Raw genomic sequence first — 19059 nt, 5'->3', positions numbered from 1 at the left:
TTCAGCATAAAACGATCGCAGAAAACAATTTATTTAGAAATATTATACAATGGAATTGATTATAAACCGGTTATTCAATATAGTGATGTGAATACACTATTATTATGCTATAGTCAGCAACTAATGGCTGTTGTCCCATTTTATATAATTGTTCTTTTAAAATTTAATTGCAGTTTCTTTTTTACATTGTTTATTTAACTTCATAACAATTATAATTAAATATTCGAGAGTTATTATTTTTTTCATTTTATTTTTAATAGTTTTAGTGTGCAAATTATTTATTGAATTAATTATCAGGTGTAAACTATTTCGTAGGACAAAGAAGTTAAATTTTTAAAATTTACATACAACATAATTTTATAAACGAGATATATTATGCTATTATATTTTAAAGATGCATAAGTGTATTTATTAAAATTGCTTACATTTTTTCATATATTTTCCTCTTTATTACATTTAACAATTAACAATTTAACAATTTATTCCTGATTGCAATCATCATTGCAATCAAAATGGTGAGCAACCATTCGCGGCATCCGTGTTATATTTAGTTATTTAGCAAAGAGCGGCGGATTTGATGCTTCAGGTAAATACCATCGATGGGTTTCGCGTAAAATTTCGTTACTCAGCGACTTTCGTTTAGTGTATATCGACGACGAATTAGATTCCCTGTACTTCGTTAGCAGTTTGCAAAATTGCATTTCTCAGAATGATTTATATGCGTGCCCTACATCGCTATCCGATTTGAATTAATCTGTCACGAGTGAAACGTGACATTTTCCGGTTGACGTGCAAAATGTGCAAAAATGTGCAAAACATTTTAGCAATGTTTGAAACAATTAACATTTTTACTCGATTTTATGTACCAAATCTTCGTGATTTTTTAAGGTTGAAAGAGATTTCAAGAAATTTATTCTTCTTCAGCGAATTTCGAAATACGAGTCTCATCCTAAAACGTTTATTTCCAGTGATGAAATTGTAAGAATGTGAAACTTTCAAAGCAAAATTGTAACAAAGGTTTTGGAATATATTTCAGAATGCAATGTAACTCTTGGGAGAGAAAGAAGGAGACGATATATTGTGTTAAGTATAATTGCACGAGACGCTCTTGAAAAAGGACTAATAAATTGCGGTGGAAAGTACGATTTTTCTTTATGATACATTTAGCGTCGAAAGCTAGCAAAAATTGCATACTCTAAATAATGTATTTTTGTTGGAGATATGGCCAATAACCGGCGAAAGTGATCCCGATTTAAGTCAAATCTTATCAGATTACGGGCAAGGAAGGCGATACTTTGTCGGCATTACCCGACAGCATCAGGAAATCGATAATGGCTGAATTCAAGAGACCGTTATCGATTCCTAACGCTGACAAAGTATCACGGTTTTTATCCAACCTTAGCGCTCCTCCTGAGAGTCTTCGTTGATCCAGTCTAGCGAAGCGGAACGCGTAGTGACTTTTCGTGGCGGGATGCATTATGCGGGAGGTATTCTTACCCCTGAAGCACCACGCGTGGAATGATATTGACTACGGTAACTTTTCCCCTGGCGTTCGTAAACTTTCGGCCCGTGTGGCTTAAAACTTTTTCACGGCGGCTATCTTGCGAGAGCTCCAACGAGGAGGTATCTACTCTTGATCTTCCACGGGAGATTCTTGCGAGCAGGACTGAAACTATGCTCCAGCGACATAAGTTATAGGAAATCCATTAAGCCCTGCATTTTCGTTAGCTCGTCGATCATCTGAGAAACGATCCGCCGTCGTCTTAAGGATAGATTATTCAGTACAATTAATAATGACAGGGATGAGGATCGCCGATGAAACTATAGTTCTACTCTATTTTATAATGAACAATAAATGCTATTTAATGCATGTCTAGATTTCTCGAAATTATTAAATATATGAAAATATAAATACAAGAACGCGGAGAAGAAAGAAAATAAGACGTTGTAAATAATAGTTGTTTCTATAATTTGTAATTAAAAAAATTGATAATTAAAATCGATAAGATTTGTCGAGTCACTATTATTATATTATATTAATGCATCTTAATTAAAATATCAATAGCAAATTATATGTATAAGAAAATATCTAATAAGCTCTAGAACGGCATTGTTTATAACAAATTTATAAAAATTGGTTAAATTGAAATTTCAATAGCGTTTAAAAGTTCTCTGTAAAATTGAGTAAATATTTTGATTGAACAAAGTTCTTTTTTCCTTTTTTTTTTTGTTAATATGGATGATACTACTTCAGATCTCAACGAGGCCGTTATTAAAATAAACGAGCTTTATATGCTGCGTTCTCTTTCGATGATTGTAGTACAATGAAGTGGCGCAGTTGCGTTACATCATCATTTTCATCATTTTATTCATATGATACAATGTATCGTATAACGTTACCAATTTTCAACATATGCTATTCGCGCACAAAGCAATGGATATCCCTCAGAATTTTAACCGCGAGTTTTCTCTTTCGCATTATAAATGAAAGGGACGAGTTATGCCGGCGAATCAGTCTGACAGATTAATTTCATAAAAATAAATGTAACACGAGATACGCAAAAGTTAATGCGCCATCCAATGTCCACAAAGCGAGTAACGGCGCAAAATTGCAACGAAAGGAAAGGGCAAAGTTTAGTATTAGATGGCCGAATCTCTCGCTTTATCCAGGTATTTGCCGAAGAAGTATGGGAAAAGAAGTATAGTGAAAGACTCTGAAATGGCAAACAATTGAACGAAAGATAAGTGTTTACGAAATCGGACGATGTTTGAATTCAATTAGAAAGAATGCACATGAAAATGTGAGAAGTAAAAGCTCAAATTTATATTGAAAGTAACTATTGAGAGAAAAGAGAAAAGTTAGGATTAACAGACAAAATAGAGCAATTTGTTACTGGAATAGAAGAAACTTCCTAACCCCATGTGCACTTTCTTACGTATCGTTGTATCGTACATTGTTTTTTTTTTAATCAATCTTTTTATAAAACATCGAAACTTTTTAAAATCATTATAAAAAGTCTAAAAAGGATTTTATACATGGAAATTGAAATTATAAAGAACATGTTACGTGCGATATAGCGATATTCGTTAATAATTCATTCGTTAATAGTTGAAATAAATAGAAAAAAAATCGCGTTTTCTGTATACAAAAGTTTATAATTATTATTAGACATTAGATGTTTATGAAGTGCATATAAATTATTAATAATAATTATTATAATACTTATTAATAATTATTATTATAATAAGCATAAAAAGATATTTATTGCACGTCTTATTTTTTAAAAAGAGCAAAGCGATATGGAGACGCGCGGAAAGTTCAACAATGCGATACTCATGCATATGCATCGCGACAGTTTGGCACCTAGTTACATTCAATTATTCGTCGCTTCCTCTTTTCCCCAAGCTACACAACTCAAACTTCAAATATAATTCCGTAACCGTTATATCGCTGTCAATTTACGAGTTTCAACAATAATAGGATTTAACCAGTGTTCCGATGCAGCGAATACTTGACAATGATATGTATTCTCATCTTTATTGTAGATGAATGCAGTCTTCGGAATCTGCCTTTGCTTAATATGAAAATAGTGTTCTAAGTCAATATCAGAAAGGCATATTTATTAGCGTTAAGATTGCGCGATAAAATTATTGATTAAAATGTATGTTTTTGATTCAATGCAGAGTTATTGCGGTTACGAGATGTGATTCTTGTGTATATAATATATATTTGAGAAAAAATACGATATGAGAAATGAAGAGACTGGAAGTTTTTCCACTAGTTTCAACCTTATAACCCCGTGCGAAAGACTTTCCAAGAGTCCACCGTTTCAGAAAAGTGTAAGGATACCCCAGCGAGTAATTTCATCTATCATAAGACATCGTGACGATTCCGGAGAAACTCGAATTACACGCGTGCCAACGAAAAATCGCGAAACTTCTTGCGAGCGAAACATCATAATTCTCTGCGATCTCGAACACTTTCGCGAGATATTAGCCGAGAAGCAGCGACGCCTCGAATTTTGTTGTCGGAGAGAACGAGAAAATCATTTTTACGATCGGAGCTTGTATCATCGCGCGTGGGAAACCCGGAGGTAAATGGCAAGGAGATGGCGAAACTTTTGTCCGCTGTCAGCCATCGGTGCGTTATGGGCCATAAATTTCACGTGACTACTCGCGAGTTCCCGGTGACAGATCCTCCTACGCTATTTCAATGGATATCGTCGAATTCTTTCGCGCGTTCGTTCCTGGCCAGTCACAACTGAAACTCGCATTGTTCAAAATAAAATGTCAATACATTCACTAGTATAAAATCTGTGTGCGTGTATATTTTTGTCATTTTTTTTGGAAATGTCTTTTGCATGATCTGGAATAATAGTAAATTTTATACTCGGTCAACTATAGTTGATAGTTCATTTCGGACAATTTTTTTATATAAATCTAAACACAAAAATATTTTTTTTATTCAAACGTTTAGAGATATTTTAGATATCACAAATAAATAACGTAAATAAAAATCGAAACGATAATTTATAACAATAAACAAAGTACACAGCGTTATATTTATATAAAAATTATATGTGCATACATGTTCATAAGAATTTATTATATTATGAATCTATATGTATTGCAAAATTAACTTGCGGAATTAATTTGCGAAAAAAAGAAAGATCAGGAAATTTACAAAGAGAGAGATGTAAATTTGTTTAAAAGATTTAGAAGCGTTTCTTTAAATATCGATTATATTGTACATATGAAATTAATATATGGTATTATATTTAATAATTTATTCGGTATTTTCATATTATGAATTAAAACTAATAACCCATTAATTTGAGATTAAAATAATATTTACTTTATATAATTTTATTAAACCATTGATTTTTTTTAAATTAATTTGAGAGTTTAAATAGAATTTTAAATTGATATAAATAAAAAATACAAATTTATCCTGCACATTCATATTTTTTTAATTATAACGTGTATAAAGAAATGTATTCCCAAACTTAAATTCTTAAAAATATTACAAGTATGAAATATATTTTGTTTATTATCTCATCTAATTGATACATATTTAAAATTCTTATTGTATAAAATATTTTTGGCTATTGTATATGCAATTACAGATTTTATTGTACATAATCTCTCTCTGTATCTTTCTCTCTCTCCCTCTCTCTTTTTTTTACTTTCTTATAATGTAAATTTACCGCTACTACGTTATTTTTTTTTTCTTCCCTGAAAATGAGGTTTTTTACGGATGCTAATATGTGTGAGAGAAAGAGCTTTTCCATCTCTTTCCATTTTTAGTACGATTTCTCTACACAATTCTTCTCTCCGATATAAACACGCATTTTTTTATTTTGTCAGCAGTTTGTTAATGGCTGCCGGCTTTACATTATTTTCTCATTGATTATACTTTACATTATGCCTTACTCGATATTTGTGCAAGTAGCGGAAGAATATCTATGAGAAATATTATCCAATATTCTCCAGAGTTTTTCGCGTAACGTAAATTTTCAATATGACCTTTTTTCAATATGATCTTTTCCTTCTTTTAACGTCAATATCATTATTACGATCGCTACATGAACTGACTAAGGAAATACTTTGCATACATTTGGTTCTTTACTCAAGCGATTATTGATTTATATTAACGGTAAAACCGGGATTTCAAACGGAAATTATTTCATCCATTATTACAGTAATAGAAAAATATTTTCGTGTTTCCGTGGTAGTGACATTTCATTAATTCTGTGATGACAACTCAGGAAAGCATCTTTATGTTCTCGTCAAACTTTTCGGAGGTTCATGATACATTACACGTCTATTAAAAGCGTCTCCTGTCGGTTCGTCCTAACTTACAAGAATCACCATAAAACCGTTTCCGACGTATCGATCTCCAACGGGCATAAAACTTCCTCCACGTCCGCTCTTCGTGTGGATATACCCGGAATTGTCCAAATCTGATCTCGCCAACGGCGTGAAATTCTCAAATCGTGGCTGCTGCAAATGCGGGTGGCTATAGTGAAGATAACATATGTGAAATACTCACTAATTTGATAACTAGTTATTTGCATAATTTTATGCAAATTATCTCGTACATACTATTAAGATACACGAAAATACAGCAGAATGGTTATCATTCTGCTCACATTGGACTTCTCTTATGGAATTTTCGCACACAAATTATAGCTTTCCTTTTCTTTTAATAATAATAAATTTACTTTCCTTTATCTTTCTTTTCTTTTTTCTTTATTTTTTTTCTTTTTGGTTATTTTATAAGGCTATCCATCGTATCTTTTATTTACCTTCTTTATGTTATATGTTCTGAAGGAAAGCTTGTGTCCTAGAATATGAAATAAATCCCTGTTCTACTTTACTTTCTTTTACTCTCTTGCGAAAGCTAATTTGAAGAGAAGAAAGGATTTGACGGTCTTTCGCCATATACGATCCGATGCGGATGCCTAAAGTAGAAATATTCATGATGGATCGCTTATGTATATTTTATATATTGCTAGCGATCAGTAATAGTAACAATCAAATCTCTAAATGCATAATCAACTGCATAGAAATTGAAATATACTCATTATGCATTTTTACGTACATTTATGCGATTACTTTTACTTTACTGATACAAAATTTTACGTGTGTAATGTTATATTATTTGTTACATATTATCCACAATTTATTATATTGTATAATATTATATTACAAGATTAATAGAAACAAACAAATTTTTTAAAGATATAAAATATATTAATTATAAACATACATAACGTATGCATGTGCAGCGTTTCGCTTTAAAGCTAAGAATTATCAGCGAAGCGCAGGATGACAGATTGTTTTATCGATCTATATGAACTTAAGTGCTTTCGCGTCGTTCACTGTCAGTAGAATGACTGATCGCGAAACAGACCCATAAGCACAAAACAAAGTACGCGAATTTTTACTTGCATTTTTCATTACCATTAATATCTTTGTTAGGAATTAAATAATGTCATATTCTTTATCATTACATTTTATAGTGTCTTTCACTTATTAATTATCATTATACACACATTATGTTTGATTTTCATAAGGATTTATTTGCAGATTGTATATTATTATGTAAAAATATACCAATTATAAAAATACACATTTAATCAAATTTGTGAGGCAATTAATGCAGCTATCATAAAGAAAATTTAAAATAAATATTTACATAATTGAAAAGTAATAACTTGATATTATATTGATTAAATATCATATTTATTATAGTAGAGGACACAGATGTAATGCAACAGGATAAAATAATGATATAACTTGAATCCTGCAACATCCTCTCCGCTTGAATTCTATATAAAGCTTACCGTGTGGGATTTAGGTAATCTATGCAATTAAAAATGGAGCAGAGAGAAATAGAAGAAGGAGAAACGGTAAAATGTTGAGGTAGGATACTTGAATCTGATCGAACAAATCGAATGACCCTTTTATTGTAGATAGATATACGGAGAATCGGCTTAACGGCAGATCAGGGTAGAAATATATATTCTTAATCGTAAACGAGATAACCTATTGCTCGAAAGGTGGGATACAAGAGACCATTAAGATTACATGGTTTGGATTATGAATTTTTATTAGTCATTTGTCAGTTATTATAATAAGAATTTATAGTAGGAACACAAGAATTTATACATTAAATACCGTAATATTACATATATTTAATATAAAATATTTATATAAAATATAATATTTAGGCAAAGGCAATTGTAGAAAAAATATATAATAAAAATATCGAGAAAAGCAAAGCTTCTTTGCAATTTTCTTTTAGTAATAGAAAAATATGACATAGAACAAAGAGAGAATTTAATTTGAAAATTTGACAAACTTGGACGAAATTGTATAAAATATATTGAGTATTAAAAAAGTGAGTATTAATTACGAAATTAGCTTTTTCGTAAGAAAATTTTATTGAAAGCAAATGTGCGAGGAATCCCGTATAGATTATATAAACTGAATATCAGTATACACAAAATTTCTGATATTCCTCATTATATACCTCTGTAACATTGATTTTTCAAAAAGATATAATTTCGTATCATTGAATTACGACGTAAGAAACAGGAGCGGAAGGGAGCATGTGTAAGAGCGTGATTTGCAAAGGGACGGAAAAATCGGAGGGAAAAAACACGTTTGCGAGAGAAATCAGGGAGCTTCTGGAAAGGGTGGAAAGCTGGCCTTGGTTGGGCGCCGCGAAAAATACGAGCAAGGAGTTTAAGGCGGGTGGCGACTCGCGACTGAAAACTCCATTATCGTCGCGTGAACCGAATAGCAATGTTCGCCATGGAAGAAAATGGGAGCCGACGAGAAGACGCGAAAAGATGGCACAATGTGTGCGCATTTTTAAGTAGATTGGTTACGCTAATGGCGATTTAAATGGAAGGCAATCGAGGTTCATCGGGAGATACGAATACCAGACCTTCGATCCCGATTTCAACTATCGACGATACCGATCCGTGCGAGAACATATAGAAGGGGTTAATGCCTGCGATTCGGCTCAAACGAATCCCTTAATAACGAATAGTGAATAACGAATAGTGAATAACGATTTGAACGTACGGCGAATAGTGAATAACGATTTGAACGTACGGCGAATTCGCTCGAGTGAATACGAAAGTTAGAGTGGATTTGTCGATGGATTAATATCAGTAGATGGATTAATATTATAGTTTGAACAAAGCGAACAGACTTCGTATGAACTATTCACAACTTTCTACAGTTAGGATACAGATATCTTGCGATCCTAACTTGTTGCATTTTTAAAATAATAATAATATACTTCTCAAGAAGGAGAAATTACTGATTTATCATTAGCTAAATTATAATACTTTTAATAACAATATATTTTTAATATATTCTTTTTATACGATTTAAGCTTATAAGAGATTACAAACATGCTTTTTTCGATAAATACAAATGTTTACAACTATGATGTTAAATCGAATAAAAATTCTTGAATACTTCTATTTATAGATATAAAGAATATAATCGATTAAACGTGCAGTTTAATTAATTAAACGTACAGTTATCTTTAGCCTACAAATGCCAAAGTTTTTTTGTAAACCTTAGATTTAATAAAAATCACTTTATCATATATATTGGAATCGTTTCATGTGGTAGAAAACAGAAAACACAAAGAAGTCACTATTATAATTTTCATGCCATTAAAATAATTACTGATAAAATCTCAATTAAGCAGAATGATAGAAGTATATAGAAAAGAAAATATAGACGTAACAGCTCGTGAAATACTCTATATCCGTACAAAAACATGGAGAGGAGAAAATAAGAAATAAAAAGAAATTAATGAGAAGAGAGAATGAGCAAGATGAAATAGATCAAGTGCTGAAAGAGCCAAGGATTCTTGGCTTATGACTTTTGGCAAAGCCATGAGAAGAGGCAGGGAAAACAAGTAACGAGGGAAAAAGTGGACGGAAAGATGTATTACATAAGCACAGTTAAAGAAAAGGGGGAGAAAGATCGAGAGAAAAGAAAGTCATAATTGCGTTCAGAAAAGAGCTCTAGAAGCAGAGCTGCTAAGAATTTATCGATCGACGTCCAATTCTTTTCTTTTCCGGCTTAATTTCTCTACCGATTATCTTTCTGCCTCTTTTTCTTTCTTTTATTCTTTTTCGTGACCGCGACGCCTTTATTGTCGTACCCTTTCGCGAAAGCACATTCGCGAAAGGTTACGACAATATTGCTAGCCATCGCACTTTGCGGACTCGTTTCGTAACTGCAACATGCAAGCCGCATTAAACTGATTGCGATTTACGGCTACACGCCGTCGACTCTCCTGTTGCGCCGCATTAAAGTACGCCAGAGAGAAATTTACCAGCCGACGTTGCTGTCGTTAACTTTGCAACAAGGGCACGAAGCCGAAAGAGACCTTGGGATTTTCGTTCTGGCGTTAACAAATTTCTAGAATGCTCAAATACTTGATAAATACGCGGAAAGTGGAAAGAAAAATATATTGACAAAATTTATCTTTCTAGTAATTAACAATATTTGATAAAAAATTTCTAGCAAAAAATTTAAGAAAGAAAACATGCCAATCATAAAATCTTTAATTTTAAATAAATCTTGTTTTTTTACATTTATTTAAACTAAGTTAAAGAAGTATATTTATATTACATTGAATTCTCTAATTCGCTTAATTTATATGATACAATCATAAAAGAATTAAAGCATTTATGAAAATTTCAAATATAACATTATTGCAAAATAAAAAAAAGCTATTTTCAATATGCCATCCACTTGATAAACTGCTGTTACATTAGGGCTTTCGCTTTCTTTCTTATTTTAAAGCGTCGTTGGAAAATGAGCTGAGCTAAAGGGCCTCGGATCACGAAAATGGAGAAAGGAGAACTGCAATTAAAAACCATGTTTTTCGTGAAATTACTTTAAAATAACCTTCATTTTAAGTTCTTTTAGGTTAAAAGTATATAATTAAAGGATGTACAAATTAAGGTTTAATTAAGATCTTGTTGATGCGGTCTTTGAAGATTATTTTCAATTAGATTTTCCGAGAGAAAAGAGGCAAATCTGAATTCGGAACGGAAATATCTATTTAATAGATTTGTTAAATATAGAGATTTGTTAAATATATAAAAAATAAAAAAAATGCAATGCAATATTATAAAATTATAATATACATCTTTGACAGACAAATAGAAATAAAAAAATTAATCATATGACAGTATAGATTTAAAATATAAGATAGATTTAAATAAACTTAATCCCATTTTATTCAATTTATTTTTTTCAATGACTACTCATTTTTTTCAATGACTAGGTACTTATAATAAATTATTACTTATTACTCTAAAATTAATATTTATTTTGATTCAAATTTTTTAAGGAATAATCTATCATGCTATGGCTTAAACATGTATATTATTTTTATTTTGCTAGGGTCTTTTACAAAATTAAAAAATTAACAGTCTAAACGTGTGTATTTTATTCTTTATAGTAGTTCAAAGCCGAGTGATTATAAAAAAAGATGCACGTTGCTAAAATGAAGAGTTAAATTATTACCTTCTAATTTGAAAAGCTTTTTGGTAATAAATTATTTCGTGAGAATTTAATTCCCTGGCAGTTTATGATAAAAAACTGGCAATTCGGAATAATGTAAAATATCGAATGACGCGAATATGTGATTTGAAACGAAATAACCGAGTTGGCAAGAAATATCGGCAAACGCGATCCATGATGCTTACTTTTCTGCAAGGTGCGCGAGTGCCAGGAGTAATTGATAAGGAATTTGGTTTGGGTGTACCTCTCCAGGGAAATTAACGATAAGCCATCAAACTTCCGTCGATGTCAGCTAAGTTCTGCAGACTGTGGCGACATTGTTAAAGGCCGTACTTCTTTAATTATTCCTAAAGACGATTAATATGTTGCGCGTTAATTAAACTGCCTTGAATTTAAAAAATATTGTATAAAATATAAGTTAAGCAGTTCGGTTATTATTATAGCTTAAATATTAAATGTACGAGATTTTAAAAGTATAATAGATATTATTAGCATAATAAATACTTTAATGTATGGTAGTTAATTTATATGTTAATTAATTTCTTTCTTATATGAAAAAATACGTTTAGAAAATGTTTATAAATGCAATTTAATTTTAATAAATTAGTTTATTATATATTAAATTATACTATCTAATTTTAATAAATTACTTTATTATATACAAAAATTTTTTCTATACAATATATATAAATTTATACAATTATTATTGTTCGTTAATGATGACAATTGATTTAAATAAGCAATAAGATAAGATCATGCTTGTAGAAGAAATGATTACGTTAACGAGAGTGACGATGATATAAATTGCGTTAGATAGTTAATATATCGAGAGGGCTAACGAAGGGGATAAGGCGTCGATCGATACACAATTTTCTTAATACTTTATAATGACATTAATGATTAGTATAATCACTTATTTTCAATGAATGATGACGATGAGGATTTAGTATTATAAATTTTATGTTTTAATTTAACTTCTTAACTTTATGTGTGTATCTTTTTTTTAAATATATTTTATATTATCAAATTATTTACTAAATAATTATTTAGTAAATAACAACATATTAATATGCATATTTATATTTTGTTCTAAATATATATTTTAGTATTTTTGCATAATTATATCTTTTAAAATTTTATTATTAAAGAGCAATGAATATCATCTCTAATATTTGTTGATGTAAATATCAATGAAAATTCAAGAAAAAATGTTAATGTTTATGTAAAATTTCAATTTTTCATAAGAATTTATTATCGTTAGAAATGTTGTGCGATTAGAGAATGATTTATTTAGCTACCTTGAAATTTTCAATAACCACATCGCCATTCAAACGTGTATGTGCTTTATCGCTTATTGTTAGTAGTGTACACTTGTTGGCATACATACAAAGGAGTATACACATCTTTGGCTATAATCTCTCTATTACTATTCCTTTCAATAAAGGTGATTGGGAAACGGCTTATCACACATAAACGAATATGTATCGCTCTGATAAAATCGCTCTTGAATATACATGTGATCCGAAGAAAAGCACGTTTATGAGTAACAAGTTTGTATTTTAACTAAATTTATTCTTAGAAAAGTACAATTTAAAATTTTTAGTGATTATCTTGATATCTTAATTTTAAAATTAATCTTAAATAAGAATATTTATATATTATATTTATATTTAGTTCTCTATTATTGATATACATCATACACATGCATACAATAAGCAATAAGTAAAATTTTTATTTGCATAATATATAATTGTTTATTCAATTTTTCATTATAATTATTTATGCAATAATATATGTAATTGGTACAAAGATAAAATTGGTATAAAATATATATTCTCTTTGCAACAAAATTGACTGTAAAAAATCAAAGATAAATATTTTTTCACGAATTGTATTAAGTAAGTTTTTTACAATTAAAACATAATAGTTAAACGTTTAAATTGCATTTAATTTCTGAACTAAAATTTGTAATATTTTGAATTTTCTCTCTCTTTCTTTCTCTCTCTCTCTCTCTCTCTCTCAGATTTCTCTATTATATTTCTTATTATCAAATTCAAATTTCTTTGACTTAAAAACAGAAATGTTCAGCTTCTATTAAAATCATCGCGCTGAATGCGCGTAATGATTTAAAACCCGATTTGCAGGGTCACTTGCGTGCGCAACGAGAATCAAGTTCGCGAATTGTGTTACGCTCATTTCTTTTTCCAATTTGTGCGCAAACGAGTTCATCGGGCTCGCGTAACACGGGCTCTCCTCGAAAATTAACTTCGCCGACAAAGTTAAACGAAAAGCGGGCGTCGGATCGTGTTAGTGACAATACACCGGGCGGACTGAAAATCCGGAATAATTCTAATTTTGCATTAATAGGATGGAATCTTCGCCGGTTACTCGAGTATATTCAAGTTAATTAGCGAAATGCATGAATCGTTAAGCACACTCGGTTATACTCAAGAGTCATGTCTGTTTCTCTCCCTCCTCTCCGCTATCTTTTCCTTTCCTCTCTTACCGCTTTCTCATTCATCGACACGCGTAATCACAATTGCAATGCGGCGCGACGTTTAACGATGCGAAGCAAGGTATAATGCAACATGCATCGTGCAGGTGCATCCGCAACCCGAAACTCGGTGCAACTTACACGCCGCATCGACCACCACGTCGGATGGCTTGTGTGATAAATGGCGATCAGATCTCTAATAGACGTATCATCGGCGTGTTACCCACGTAAATCCTATTATAGAAGTTCCAAATCTCTCGACTTCTCTGATAAATTTCTAGAAATCGCTGCAAATACAGTCTCGAAGAGTACCGAACTTCCATCGGATGGAAAACGAGTAGGACGTGATCCCTGACACTATGTGTATGTGGATGTATATGTTCGCTTAATCGATTTTACACACACACACACATTTTATTTATACATATATATATATATATATATATATATATATATTTATGTATGTATATAATTTTATTTTTCGACTTTATATATACTTGAAATATTTTTCCATTATTAAAATATTTAATGCAAATAATATAAATTGGAAATATAGAGGTTTACGTGTAATTTACGTACAATTTACGTATAATTTAATTAATTTAAGAACTATTATCTAGGATCATTTTAATTAATCACGAGGAGAGAGATCCACCTCATACTATGCTGTTTATTTTTTAATTCCGATAATAGAAACGAGACTAGGTAGTGGTAGCTTTACTGCCGATGCAGGATTAACAGCATATGGGGATGCGCAGGCAGCTGCGTGTGACGCGTGATTGATCGAGAATGTGTCAACTTCACGTTACAGTACGACGCGTCAACACCTCGGCCCTACTATTACGAGACCGACATAATAGAATTATAGTCGACATCCGAAGCGAGGTGACGACACTGAAGAGACAGTGAACGCGATCGGTAGACGCGAGAGAGATAGGGGAGAGAGGGAGGAGAAGAGTCGTTTTAAGGAGATTCGAGCCGCTATTTATAGCCATTACTTGAATCTCATCTCAAGAATATGTATCCTGAGTATCTCATCTGCTGCGTGCTATCGTGTAATTATAAATATTAGTTTAACAATAGGATTAAAATGCGCCCGTTCAATTATATTATGTCTATATGGCACAAGAAACTTAAGAATTTAAGAAATTAATTTTTACTTACGTTAATGGTTAATAATTTTAAAAATTCTTTGATATTGTATACGTGACGAAAGATTTTTAATTTATAATATTCGTGCATACATATGATTTTTTTTTAATATTAACTTCATAAATACATATCATCTGACATATATTTCTGCTTCGTAGTAATTACCTTATAAATCAATTATAATTGTTACGAAGTAAACGTTGCGAAAATTATATCACATAAAATTATGATGGTTTACTCGAGTTCTATTAGGAATACGCCGCTTTCGCTTCAAATCATGAACGGCTCGACCTAGTTCAGTAAATCTTCTTTGTCTAAAGTGGAAATTACTTCAGTTTTCATTGCTCTTTAAATAGATTAGATAAAATAAGAGTGAAATAAGTTAATATAAAAATCTAAAATGTAATCATCAATTATACTAGTCATCTAACTTTGCTATTAAAAGTTTATTTATAACTAGAATGTTCTCTTAATGAAATAATACAGTATATTTTCTAGAACAACATAAGCACAAATTATGCAATATTGCAGAGAATATATGCAGAGAATGAAATAACACGTTTTTTATACGTTTTTATGTTGAACATATTATTATAAATCCATAATGTTCCGCTTCTTTCATCAGTGACGTATAAAATTAATTGACATCATATGCATGACAGAAAAAGAGAAAGAGAGATTTTATTGCAAATTACGAAGCATTTATATATAATTATCTCTAATTTCTCTTTTTGTCTTTATATATTTCTAGAATAATATATACATCGTATTCGAAGTACATACATCATGTTTTAATACATTAAAGCATATAAAATCGGCATGATAGATAGCTCTTGTTTAAATCGCGCGTGATGGAGCGTTGAAAGTTCCGGTGCTGACTCTGATATTTTGCATAGCCAGCTGGCGAATAGGTCAATGTGATGCGTCATTGATCCATGGTCGCTTGTTTCGCATAAGCTGCATGGTGGATATCACGATTTTTCGGTACATTTATTAGCTTGGGTAATTTAGTTGGGTGGTCCTCTTATATATACTATGCACGTGATATTGTGTCATATATTATGCATACGTTTTTGGAATTTCTCTAGAATATAAATAATATCATTATACGTCATATATATATATATATATATATATATATATATATATATATACAGTAAATTTTTTTATATGTATAGCTTTCTTATAAGACCTTCTATAAAATATCTACAAAGATTTTATAAAGATTGAGCCTTCTCATAAAAATCTAATTTTAATAAAAAAAATTTATGATAAAATTATTATATATATATACACACACACATACAAAGATAATTTTATTTAAATCTTAAATTATACATATTATGGATTAATTACTTTTCTTTTAATTTAAATGTTATTAGATATAATTATATATATTACATATACACATTGCTGAGAAATAAATCTTTTCATCATTGTGGATCAATAGAAAATTTCTAAAAGAGGAACACGTGTTCTTTAAAAATATCAAACGTAAATGTATTCGTGACGTGGATGCGCATTATGAAATAACCGAAGACTTGATGAGGCAATTTATCTCGCTTACTAACGTATCCTCTTGCATGCATTAAGTCCAAGTTAATAGAAAGGCGAAAAATATAAGAAAGGCCGATGAAAGCAGGAAAAGAAGAATAAGGGGTAGGAACACGGGGATTGCTTTTATGACATAAGTTTGCCCATGAATAAAATATCAAGGAACTTTTGCGGCAGCCATCCAACTAACCGACTTCCCTGTCCCCGACAATATGCGAGTTATCGTGCTAGGCACAACTTACCGATGACTATTCCGCAAAGATATCCTTTGAATCTCAGTATTGCGAGCGCGCGATGATCCGCAATATCGTGCACACTTTCAAAAGGTAAATTCCATTCTTCGTGTAATGGCACTACGTGATTTTCACAAATGTATGCGATTATTTTTTTTCTATTACGATAAATTGGCACGACTTCTATCATTAGCTATAAATTCCTTCCAATTTTATTACTGTCTCCACATTTATATGTCTACAGTCGAACGACTTATGTGCTCGACATGCAATCGAATGTACGAAATAAAATGCAGCATACTTGGTAATTGCAAATAAAGACAAAGATTTTCTTCTTTTTTTTCTTTCTCTCTCCAGAGATAATAGACTAACAATAAAATTGATTACCGAAAATAATCCACAGGATGAAGTGATAATTTATTTTGATATCACACGAAGTAATTATGACTATAGTAGCTTCTGCATAATTTTTGCTGTAATTCTTTTTGATCGATTTATATTCCGTGATTTTAACAGAAGTTATGTAAAGTCATGATTTACGAAGTAAGATTTATGAAGTGAAGATTCTCTGACCTTGACCATGAAATGAAAATAAGTATTTAAAGATGAATCTCAGAAAGTGTCATAAATTTTGTTAAGCTCTTGATATATAATAGAGTCTACTTTTAAAACAAAATTATTCTTTAATTATAATACATGTAGTTTTTTCAATGGGTGGAGTTTTATATTTTTGCTTTATTTTTTATACCTCTATATTTTTATCTACAGTAACATCTTTTGTATCTTAACATTTAAAACATTATATGGTTAAAAAATCACATCTGTTGAAAGTACAACCAAAAATTCTACAGAAGTAGAATAATTTACACAATTATATATAATATGCATTAATATATTTAATTATGTTATTTCTGTATTCTTATGTTGTTTCTGAAATAATAATATTTAGATAAAGTACGGGAAAGAAACAAACTATAAATTTGTATCAGTGTAATTGCGTGTTAAAATGAAATTTATTGAGATAGGTGCCAAATCTTTTTTATTGCGGTAATTTGGCACGATTTACCTCCTTACGTGGTTATATTTTTCCGTTTTACTACTTCCTTGAGATATACATACGTATACGTTTGTATCGATTTTATGGATAATGTTTCAAAATATATTCTTTAACGGTAAGGAACATTTTTTACTTAAGCAAAAATTTAAACCTACTTTTTATATCAACAATAATAATTTTTTAATCTTAAATGTATATAATTATATCATGGTATGTGTATATAATATTTTACTAAATAATATATTTTAGCAAAAGTGCATTTTATTAGAAGTATATTATGATTGAAACAATATTAGGAAACATTTTAAAACCTTTTTACGTATTTATAAATATTCTATATTGTTAGAAAAATTGAAAACTGAAATATAAATGTATAAACCTTGATGTTTAAGGAAAAACGGCGCCTTAACAATATCAACAAATCATCCTTCTCCTCCTCCTCCTCCTCCTCCTCCTCCTCCTCCTCCTCCTCCTCCTCCTCCTCCTCCTCCTCCTCCTCCTCCTATTTGCTTTATTATATATATTTGCTTTATTATAGCTTTAGTATGATACATTAGAAATAAAGATTTTAACTTTAATCTTAACAAAACTTTAGAATATTTTCTACATTTTTATGTTGAAAAATATTATCAGTCTCTTTATTACACACACATTTAGTTTTATTTGCTTACTATATAATATTTATACATATATATTATAAGTTTTAGCAAATTCTATTAAACTTAACTATTAATTTTACTTCAATTTTTTCAGGATTCATGCTAATGATATGAGTAAACATAAATATTGAAATTTTAATATTAAGTATATGATAGGAAACATTTAAATATATTAGATTGTAAGAGTGAGAATTTCACAATCATTGCGCTAATTTCCAAGTTGCAGTTTTTCCTTCACAAAGATTTTTACTTTAGAATCATGTTCTCCAAGCTTTAACAAGTTTTCGCTAACAATTTTCTGTAAGTAAAGTAAGCTTCAACTATATAATTACGTTCCCGAAGGAATAATTTACTGAACTTATTAAAAATTAACACGCGCACGATGCAAAAAAATTTTAAAAGAAGAATTCTGAAAAGAGAAAGAATGAATGATTCATTAAAATTACTATTATTATATTTTATTAATAGTAAACTAAATGTGCTTATCAGTATAATAAAACCATACTATACATGCATGTAAACAATATATTCAATGTATGATTTAATTAATTCCATATTGTTTAATAATTAATAACATAATATGTATAGATTTTAATTGAGAGTACGATAAATCGATCCCGAAAGTTTTAGATGAATTAACAATTGCAATTAGGATAAATAACAATTATAATTTCTCATTATTAATAAGATAGTAATTGCTTTAAAACGTACATATGTACTTATCATATACAGATGTATAGTTCGATGTAATTATTCGTTTAAAATCGTTGTTGTGTTTTATTATATTTTGCATTTTATTTATTAAAATATTAATGAATTTTTATATTGAATATATCA

At 30.1% G+C, this 19059-nt stretch overlaps 1 protein-coding gene across 3 annotated transcripts in view; it reads left to right on the top strand.

The window, feature by feature from the left end:
• Positions 1 to 19059, top strand: part of LOC105254705 (dopamine D2-like receptor) — a 206485-nt gene that overhangs the window by 97846 nt on the left and 89580 nt on the right. The gene's annotated exons all lie outside the window — the stretch shown is intronic.

The sequence above is a fragment of the Camponotus floridanus genome, unplaced genomic scaffold (assembly GCF_003227725.1).
Source record: "Camponotus floridanus strain SB8 unplaced genomic scaffold, Cflo_v7.5 scaffold42, whole genome shotgun sequence".
NCBI classification, from domain to species: Eukaryota; Metazoa; Arthropoda; class Insecta; order Hymenoptera; family Formicidae; genus Camponotus; species Camponotus floridanus.
The sequence above is the reverse complement of the archived record's forward strand: the minus strand, read 5'-3'. Positions and strand labels throughout refer to the sequence as shown.